Here is an 11,735-nt window from a genome sequence, read left to right as displayed (position 1 = left end):
ATCCCACTCCCACTCGTTACAAACAATTAAAAAAACCAAAAAACACTAAACCAACTCACAATTAAAAAATCCAAACTTTTATCTATATTTAAAAAAATAAATAAAACTCCTCTGCCAAATAACAGAATCATTTACAATCCCTGAGAACCTAACTCGTTATTAAACTTTTTGGCAATATTTACTCCACTCGTTACAAACAATTAAAAAAAACAAAAAACACTAAACCAACTCACAGTTAAAAAATCAAAACTTTTATCTATATCTAAAAATAAATAAAACTCCTCCGCCAAATAACAAAATCACTCACAATCCCCGAGAACCAAACTCCTTATTAAACTCTTTGTGGCAATACTTTCTCCACTCGTTACAAACAATTAAAAAAACAAAAAACATTAAACCAACTCACAATTAAAAAACCTAAATTTTTATCTAAAAAAAAAAAAAAAAAAATTCTGTCAAATAACAAAATCACTTCACTCGCTCTTAGATTATATTGAACAACACGTGGGAGTTTTTTTGGATTATATTGAATAACAAAAAATAAATCATGTTAGTCCTAACATAAAATGTGAGTATGCTTGAAAAGTCACGTGGGAGTTTTCCCCAATAGCCATAACATTTTGATTTTGATTTAAGTGATAAAAACTTAAATAAGGGTAATATCGTCTTTTCAAAGAATGGTCAACCCGCCGTTTGTCCTAGAGTCTTAATTATTTGCGGAACCAAACTAGAAGTGAAATTAAAACTCAATTTTGTCCTACAACCCGTTTTTTCTGTTTTGCTATTTATACAATGACGTATTTTTTAACAAAATATAAATAAAATTACATATAAAAGTTGTGAGGGCCTTAATAATGCGGCCTTGTGAGGGGCCTTTGAGGGGGTCGGGTTGAGGGCTGCTCTCATGTTTTTCCATCTAGGCCCTTACCCTCCCCTCAAAACATGACCCGGCTCTCAAATTGCATGAGGATTTAAATTAGACGGGTTTTTAAGCACATGGGCGGGGCCGGACGATGGTTTAAGCCTTTTTTACACCTCACTCAAAAACTGAAATTTCACCTTTAAAAGAGTCGTTAACTCGAGTACTCGACTCAAAACACCTCCTCTTTCCCCTCGCTTACTTCTTATCTTCTTCTTCTTCTCTCTACATTTGATTCTTGATATATCAGTTTCGTTGATGGAGGTAGCACATAATGTATATGGTGGTGGCGGTTCGTGGGCCTTCTTGGCAACTGAAGTGGTATTAATATTTTTCTTTATTTTTAGTTACTAATTCTGCTTTTCGTTTCTTTAATTGTCCGACTATCTTTGCCGGGCGGGATCTGAGTTAGCCACCACGAGGCAAAGCAACCCAAGCAATTGCTTTGAGCCACTAAATCAAAACAAAAAAAATAGGGGCCACACTATTATCGGCACAAAACAATAAACTTTCTAATAAAGAGTTCAGTTATTTTCCACTTATTTAAATTAGGACAAAAATAAACCAACCATATTTAAGAAAAAAAAATAAACACACGATTTCAATTAATCCCTCAATACTTGATAACCCAACTCTTTATATTAAACTCTTTGACAATACTTACTTCACTCGTTACAAACAATTAAAAAAACAAAAAACACTAAACCAACTCACAATTAAAAAACCCAAATTTTTATCTATATCTAAAAAAAAAAAACTCGTCTGGCCAAATAACAAACTCACTGACAATCCTCGAGAACCCAACTCCTTATTAAACTCTTTGACAATACTTATCCCACTCCCACTCGTTACAAACAATTAAAAAACAAAAACACTAAACCAACTCACAATTAAAAATCCAAACTTTTATCTATATTTAAAAAATAAATAAAACTCCTCTCGCCAAATAACAGAATCATTTACAATCCATGAGAACCTAACTCGTTATTAAACTTTTTGGCAATATTTACTCCACTCGTTACAAACAATTAAAAAAAACAAAAAACACTAAACCAACTCACAGTTAAAAAATCAAAACTTTTATCTATATCTAAAAATAAATAAAACTCCTCCGCCAAATAACAAAATCACTCACAATCCCCGAGAACCAAACTCCTTATTAAACTCTTTGTGGCAATACTTTCTCCACTCGTTACAAACAATTAAAAAAACAAAAAACATTAAACCAACTCACAATTAAAAAACCTAAATTTTTATCTAAAAAAAAAAAAAAAAAAAAATCTGTCAAATAACAAAATCACTTCACTCGCTCTTAGATTATATTGAACAACACGTGGGAGTTTTTTTGGATTATATTGAATAACAAAAAATAAATCATGTTAGTCCTAACATAAAATGTGAGTATGCTTGAAAAGTCACGTGGGAGTTTTCCCCAATAGCCATAACATTTTGATTTTGATTTAAGTGATAAAAACTTAAATAAGGGTAATATCGTCTTTCAGCAATGGTCAACCCGGCCGGTTTGTCCTAGAGTCTTAATTATTTGCGGAACCAAACTAGAAGTGAAATTAAAACTCAATTTTGTCCTACAACCCCGTTTTCTGTTTTGCTATTTATACAATGACGTATTTTTTACAAAATATAAATAAAATTACATATAAAAGTTGTGAGGGCCTTAATCTTGAGCGGCCTTGTGAGGGCCTTTGAGGGTCGGGTTGAGGGCTGCTCTCATGTTTTTTCATCTAGGCCCTTACCCTCCCCTCAAAACATGACCCGCTCTCAAATTGCATGAGGATTTAAATTAGACGGGTTTTAAGCACATGGGCGGGCGGACGATGGTTTAAGCCTTTTTACACCTCACTCAAAAACTGAAATTTCACCTTTAAAAGAGTCGTTAACTTCGAAAGTACTTTCGACTCAAAACACCTCCTCTTTCCCCGCCACTTCTTATCTTCTTCTTCTTCTTCTCTCTACATTTGATTCTTGATATATCGGTTTAGTTGATGGAGGTAGCACATAATGTATATGGTGGTGGCGGTTCGTGGGCCTTCTTGGCAACCGGAAAGTGGTATTAATATTTTTCTTTATTTTTAGTTACTAATTCTGCTTTTCGTTTCTTTAATTGTCCGACTATATTTTGCCGGGGCGGATCTACAGTTGGCCAGACCACGAGGCAAAGCAACCCCAAGCAATTGCTTTGAGCCACTAAATCAAAACAAAAAATAGGGGCCACACTATTATCGGCACAAAACAATAAACTTTCTAATAAAGAGTTCAGTTATTTTCCACTTATTTAAATTAGGACAAAAAATAAACCAACCATATTTAAGAAAAAAAAAACACACGATTTTCAATTAATCCCTCAATACTTGATAACCCAACTCTTTATATTAAACTCTTTGACAATACTTACTTCACTCGTTACAAACAATTAAAAAAACAAAAAACACTAAACCAACTCACAATTAAAAAACCCAAATTTTTATCTATATCTAAAAAAAAAAAACTCGTCTGGCCAAATAACAAACTCACTGACAATCCTCGAGAACCCAACTCCTTATTAAACTCTTTGACAATACTTATCCCACTCCCACTCGTTACAAACAATTAAAAAACAAAAACACTAAACCAACTCACAATTAAAAATCCAAACTTTTATCTATATTTAAAAATAAATAAAACTCCTCGCCAAAATAACGTAATCATTTACAATCCACGAGAACCTAACTTCGTTATTAAACTTTTTGGCAATATTTACTCCACTCGTTACAAACAATTAAAAAAACAAAAACACTAAACCAACTCACGGTTAAAAATCAAAACTTTTATCTATATCTAAAAATAAATAAAACTCCTCCGCCAAATAACAAAATCACTCACAATCCCCGAGAACCAAACTCCTTATTAAACTCTTTGTGGCAATACTTTCTCCACTCGTTACAAACAATTAAAAAAACAAAAAACATTAAACCAACTCACAATTAAAAAACCTAAATTTTTATCTAAAAAAAAAAAAAAAAAAAAATGTCAAATAACAAAATCACTTCACTCGCTCTTAGATTATATTGAACAACACGTGGGAGTTTTTTTGGATTATATTGAATAACAAAAAATAAATCATGTTAGTCCTAACATAAAATGTGAGTATGCTTGAAAAGTCACGTGGGAGTTTTCCCCAATAGCCATAACATTTTGATTTTGATTTAAGTGATAAAAACTTAAATAAGGGTAATATCGTCTTTCAGCAATGGTCAACCCGGCCGGTTTGTCCTAGAGTCTTAATTATTTTATGGAACCAAACTAGAAGTGAAATTAAAACTCAATTTTGTCCTACAACCCCGTTTTCTGTTTTGCTATTTATACAATGACGTATTTTTTTACAAAATATAAATAAAATTACATATAAAAGTTGTGAGGGCCTTAATCTTGCTGGCCTTGTGAGGGGGCCTTTGAGGGTCGGGTTGAGGGCTGCTCTCATGTTTTTCCATCTAGGCCCTTACCCTCCCCTCAAAACATGACCCGCTCTCAAATTGCATGAGGATTTAAATTAGACGGGTTTTTTAAGCACATGGGCGGGGCGGACGATGGTTTAAGCCTTTTTACACCTCACTCAAAACTGAAATTTCACCTTTAAAAGAGTCGTTAACTTCGAAAGTACTTTCGACTCAAAACACCTCCTTTTCCCGCTCACTTCTTATCTTCTTCTTCTTCTCTCTACATTTGATTCTTGATATATCGGTTTAGTTGATGGAGGTAGCACATAATGTATATGGTGGTGGCGGTTCGTGGGCCTTCTTGGCAACCCAAGTGGTATTAATATTTTTCTTTATTTTTAGTTACTAATTCTGCTTTTTCGTTTCTTTAATTGTCCGACTATATTTGCCAGGGCGGATCTACAGTTGCCCGATACGAGGCAAAAGCAACCCAAGCAATTGCTTTGAGCCACTAAATCAAAACAAAAAAAATAGGGGCCACACTATTATCGGCACAAAACAATAAACTTTCTAATAAAGAGTTCAGTTATTTTCCACTTATTTAAATTAGGACAAAAATAAAACCAACCATATTTAAGAAAAAAAAAAAAACACACGATTTCAATTAATCCCTCAATACTTGATAACCCAACTCTTTATATTAAACTCTTTGACAATACTTACTTCACTCGTTACAAACAATTAAAAAACAAAAACACTAAACCAACTCACAATTAAAAAACCCAAATTTTTATCTATATCTAAAAAAAAAAAAATAGGCCTCGTCTGGCCAAATAACAAACTCACTGACAATCCTCGAGAACCCAACTCCTTATTAAACTCTTTGACAATACTTATCCCACTCCCACTCGTTACAAACAATTAAAAAACAAAAACACTAAACCAACTCACAATTAAAAATCCAAACTTTTATCTATATTTAAAAAATAAATAAAACTCCTCCGCCCAAATAACAGAATCATTTACAATCCCTGAGAACCTAACTTTATTAAACTTTTTGGCAATATTTACTCCACTCGTTACAAACAATTAAAAAAAACAAAAAACACTAAACCAACTCACAGTTAAAAAATCAAAACTTTTATCTATATCTAAAAATAAATAAAACTCCTCCGCCAAATAACAAAAAATCACTCACAATCCCCGAACCAAACTCCTTATTAAACTCTTTGTGGCAATACTTTCTCCACTCGTTACAAACAATTAAAAAAACAAAAAACATTAAACCAACTCACAATTAAAAAACCTAAATTTTTATCTAAAAAAAAAAAAAAAAAAAAAAAAAGTCAAATAACAAAATCACTTCACTCGCTCTTAGATTATATTGAACAACACGTGGGAGTTTTTTTGGATTATATTGAATAACAAAAAATAAATCATGTTAGTCCTAACATAAAATGTGAGTATGCTTGAAAAGTCACGTGGGAGTTTTCCCCAATAGCCATAACATTTTGATTTTGATTTAAGTGATAAAAACTTAAATAAGGGTAATATCGTCTTTCAGCAATGGTCAACCCGGCCGGTTTGTCCTAGAGTCTTAATTATTTGCGGAACCAAACTAGAAGTGAAATTAAAACTCAATTTTGTCCTACAACCCCGTTTTCTGTTTTGCTATTTATACAATGACGTATTTTTTTAACAAAATATAAATAAAATTACATATAAAAGTTGTGAGGGCCTTAATGCGGGCCTTGTGAGGGCCTTTGAGGGTCGGGTTGAGGGCTGCTCTCATGTTTTTCCATCTAGGCCCTTACCCTCCCCTCAAAACATGACCCGCTCTCAAATTGCATGAGGATTTAAATTAGGCGGGTTTTAAGCACATGGGGCGGGGCGGGACGATGGTTTAAGCCTTTTTTACACCTCACTCAAAACTGAAATTTCACCTTTAAAAGAGTCGTTAACTCGAAAGTACTTTCGACTCAAAACACCTCCTCTTTCCCCCTCCACTTCTTATCTTCTTCTTCTTCTCTACATTTGATTCTTGATATATCGGTTTAGTTGATGGAGGTAGCACATAATGTATATGGTGGTGGCGGTTAAATGGGCCTTCTTGGCAACTCAAAGTGGTATTAATATTTTTCTTTATTTTTAGTTACTAATTCTGCTTTTCGTTTCTTTAATTGTCCGACTATATCTTGCCGGTGGGCGGATCTGAGTTGGCCGACCACGAGGCAAAAAACCCAAGCAATTGCTTTGAGCCACTAAATCAAAACAAAAAAAAGGGGCCACACTATTATCGGCACAAAACAATAAACTTTCTAATAAAGAGTTCAGTTATTTTCCACTTATTTAAATTAGGACAAAAATAAACCAACCATATTTAAGAAAAAAAAAAAAAAATAAACACACGATTTCAATTAATCCCTCAATACTTGATAACCCAACTCTTTATATTAAACTCTTTGACAATACTTACTTCACTCGTTACAAACAATTAAAAAAACAAAAAACACTAAACCAACTCACAATTAAAAAACCCAAATTTTTATCTATATCTAAAAAAAAAAAACTCGTCTGGCCAAATAACAAACTCACTGACAATCCTCGAGAACCCAACTCCTTATTAAACTCTTTGACAATACTTATCCCACTCCCACTCGTTACAAACAATTAAAAAAAACAAAAAACACTAAACCAACTCACAATTAAAAAATCCAAACTTTTATCTATATTTAAAAAAATAAATAAAACTCCTCTGCCAAATAACAGAATCATTTACAATCCCTGAGAACCTAACTCGTTATTAAACTTTTTGGCAATATTTACTCCACTCGTTACAAACAATTAAAAAAAACAAAAAACACTAAACCAACTCACAGTTAAAAAATCAAAACTTTTATCTATATCTAAAAATAAATAAAACTCCTCCGCCAAATAACAAAATCACTCACAATCCCCCCGAGAACCAAACTCCTTATTAAACTCTTTGTGGCAATACTTTCTCCACTCGTTACAAACAATTAAAAAACAAAAACATTAAACCAACTCACAATTAAAAACCTAAATTTTTTATCTAAAAAAAAAAAAAAAAAAAAAAAATTACATCAAATAACAAAATCACTTCACTTTCGCTCTTAGATTATATTGAACAACACGGGAGTTTTTTGGATTATATTGAATAACAAAAATAAATCATGTTAGTCCTAACATAAAATGTGAGTATGCTTGAAAAGTCACGTGGGAGTTTTCCCCAATAGCCATAACATTTTGATTTTGATTTAAGTGATAAAAACTTAAATAAGGGTAATATCGTCTTTCAAAGAATGGTCAACCCGGCGGTTTGTCCTAGAGTCTTAATTATTTTATGAACCAAACTAGAAGTGAAATTAAAACTCAATTTTGTCCTACAACCCCGTTTTCTGTTTTGCTATTTATACAATGACGTATTTTTTTTTTACAAAATATAAATAAAATTACATATAAAAGTTGTGAGGGCCTTAATGCGGGCCTTGTGAGGGCCTTTGAGGGTCGGGTTGAGGGTCGCTCTCATGTTTTTCCATCTAGGCCCTTACCCTCCCCTCAAAAAACATGACCCGGCTCTCAAATTGCATGAGGATTTAAATTAGACGGGTTTTAAGCACATGGGCGGGGCGGACGATGGTTTAAGCCTTTTTACACCTCACTCAAAACTGAAATTTCACCTTTAAAAGAGTCGTTAACTTCGAAAGTACTTTCGACTCAAAACACCTCCTCTTTCCCCGCTCACTTCTTATCTTCTTCTTCTTCTCTACATTTGATTCTTGATATATCGGTTTAGTTGATGGAGGTAGCACATAATGTATATGGTGGTGGCGGTTCGTGGGCCTTCTTGGCAACTGAAGTGGTATTAATATTTTTCTTTATTTTTAGTTACTAATTCTGCTTTTCGTTTCTTTAATTGTCCGACTATCTTTGCCGGTGGATCTGAGTTGGCCACCGAGGCAAAGCAACCCAAGCAATTGCTTTGAGCCACTAAATCAAAACAAAAAAATAGGGGCCACACTATTATCGGCACAAAACAATAAACTTTCTAATAAAGAGTTCAGTTATTTTCCACTTATTTAAATTAGGACAAAAAATAAACCAACCATATTTAAGAAAAAAAATAAACACACGATTTCAATTAATCCCTCAATACTTGATAACCCAACTCTTTATATTAAACTCTTTGACAATACTTACTTCACTCGTTACAAACAATTAAAAAAACAAAAAACACTAAACCAACTCACAATTAAAAAACCCAAATTTTTATCTATATCTAAAAAAAAAAAACTCGTCTGGCCAAATAACAAACTCACTGACAATCCTCGAGAACCCAACTCCTTATTAAACTCTTTGACAATACTTATCCCACTCCCACTCGTTACAAACAATTAAAAAAAACAAAAAACACTAAACCAACTCACAATTAAAAAATCCAAACTTTTATCTATATTTAAAAAAATAAATAAAACTCCTCTGCCAAATAACAGAATCATTTACAATCCCTGGAGAACCTAACTGCGTTATTAAACTTTTTGGCAATATTTACTCCACTCGTTACAAACAATTAAAAAAAACAAAAAACACTAAACCAACTCACAGTTAAAAAATCAAAACTTTTATCTATATCTAAAAATAAATAAAACTCCTCCGCCAAATAACAAAATCACTCACAATCCCCGAGAACCAAACTCCTTATTAAACTCTTTGTGGCAATACTTTCTCCACTCGTTACAAACAATTAAAAAAACAAAAAACATTAAACCAACTCACAATTAAAAAACCTAAATTTTTATCTAAAAAAAAAAAAAAAAAAAAATAACAAAATCAATTCACTTCACTTTCTCTTAGATTATATTGAACAACACGTGGGGAGTTTTTGGATTATATTGAATAACAAAAAATAAATCATGTTAGTCCTAACATAAAATGTGAGTATGCTTGAAAAGTCACGTGGGAGTTTTCCCCAATAGCCATAACATTTTGATTTTGATTTAAGTGATAAAAACTTAAATAAGGGTAATATCGTCTTTCAGCAATGGTCAACCCGGCCGGTTTGTCCTAGAGTCTTAATTATTTGCGGAACCAAACTAGAAGTGAAATTAAAACTCAATTTTGTCCTACAACCCCGTTTTCTGTTTTGCTATTTATACAATGACGTATTTTTTTAACAAAATATAAATAAAATTACATATAAAAGTTGTGAGGGCCTTAATGCGGGCCTTGTGAGGGCCTTTGAGGGTCGGGTTGAGGGCTGCTCTCATGTTTTTCCATCTAGGCCCTTACCCTCCCCTCAAAACATGACCCGGCTCTCAAATTGCATGAGGATTTAAATTAGGCGGGTTTTAAAGCACATGGGCGGGCCGGACGATGGTTTAAGCCTTTTTTACACCTCACTCAAAAACTGAAATTTCACCTTTAAAAGAGTCGTTAACTCGAGTACTCGACTCAAAACACCTCCTCTTTCCCCGCGCTCACTTCTTATCTTCTTCTTCTTCTCTCTACATTTGATTCTTGATATATCAGTTTCGTTGATGGAGGTAGCACATAATGTATATGGTGGTGGCGGTTCGTGGGCCTTCTTGGCAACTGAAGTGGTATTAATATTTTTCTTTATTTTTAGTTACTAATTCTGCTTTTCGTTTCTTTAATTGTCCGACTATATTTGCCTGTATGGATCTACAGTTGGCCCGATACGAGGCAAAGCAACCCAAGCAATTGCTTTGAGCCACTAAATCAAAACAAAAAATAGGGGCCACACTATTATCGGCACAAAACAATAAACTTTCTAATAAAGAGTTCAGTTATTTTCCACTTATTTAAATTAGGACAAAAAAATAAACCAACCATATTTAAGAAAAAAAAATAAACACACGATTTCAATTAATCCCTCAATACTTGATAACCCAACTCTTTATATTAAACTCTTTGACAATACTTACTTCACTCGTTACAAACAATTAAAAACAAAAACACTAAACCAACTCACAATTAAAAAACCCAAATTTTTATCTATATCTAAAAAAAAAAAAATCGTCTGGCCAAATAACAAACTCACTGACAATCCTCGAGAACCCAACTCCTTATTAAACTCTTTGACAATACTTATCCCACTCCCACTCGTTACAAACAATTAAAAAACAAAAACACTAAACCAACTCACAATTAAAAAATCCAAACTTTTATCTATATTTAAAAAAATAAATAAAACTCCTCTGCCAAATAACAGAATCATTTACAATCCCTGAGAACCTAACTCGTTATTAAACTTTTTGGCAATATTTACTCCACTCGTTACAAACAATTAAAAAAAACAAAAAACACTAAACCAACTCACAGTTAAAAAATCAAAACTTTTATCTATATCTAAAAATAAATAAAACTCCTCCGCCAAATAACAAAATCACTCACAATCCCCGAGAACCAAACTCCTTATTAAACTCTTTGTGGCAATACTTTCTCCACTCGTTACAAACAATTAAAAAAACAAAAAACATTAAACCAACTCACAATTAAAAAACCTAAATTTTTATCTAAAAAAAAAAAAAAAAAAAAAATTCTGTCAAATAACAAAATCACTTCACTCGCTCTTAGATTATATTGAACAACACGTGGGAGTTTTTTTGGATTATATTGAATAACAAAAAATAAATCATGTTAGTCCTAACATAAAATGTGAGTATGCTTGAAAAGTCACGTGGGAGTTTTCCCCAATAGCCATAACATTTTGATTTTGATTTAAGTGATAAAAACTTAAATAAGGGTAATATCGTCTTTCAGCAATGGTCAACCCGGCCGGTTTGTCCTAGAGTCTTAATTATTTGCGGAACCAAACTAGAAGTGAAATTAAAACTCAATTTTGTCCTACAACCCCGTTTTCTGTTTTGCTATTTATACAATGACGTATTTTTTTAACAAAATATAAATAAAATTACATATAAAAGTTGTGAGGGCCTTAATCTGGCCTTGTGAGGGCCTTTTGAGGGTCGGGTTGAGGGCTGCTCTCATGTTTTTCCATCTAGGCCCTTACCCTCCCCTCAAAACATGACCCGCTCTCAAATTGCATGAGGATTTAAATTAGACGGGTTTTTAAGCACATGGGGGGCGGACGATGGTTTAAGCCTTTTTACACCTCACTCAAAAACTGAAATTTCACCTTTAAAAGAGTCGTTAACTTCGAAAGTACTTTCGACTCAAAACACCTCTCTTTCCCCCCCTCACTTCTTATCTTCTTCTTCTTCTCTCTACATTTGATTCTTGATATATCGGTTTAGTTGATGGAGGTAGCACATAATGTATATGGTGGTGGCGGTTCGTGGGCCTTCTTGGCAACCTAAAGTGGTATTAATATTTTTTTT

This window comes from Coptis chinensis, chromosome 3, assembly GCF_015680905.1.
Source record: "Coptis chinensis isolate HL-2020 chromosome 3, ASM1568090v1, whole genome shotgun sequence".
Taxonomy (NCBI): domain Eukaryota; kingdom Viridiplantae; phylum Streptophyta; class Magnoliopsida; order Ranunculales; family Ranunculaceae; genus Coptis; species Coptis chinensis.
This window is presented reverse-complemented; position numbering follows the sequence as displayed.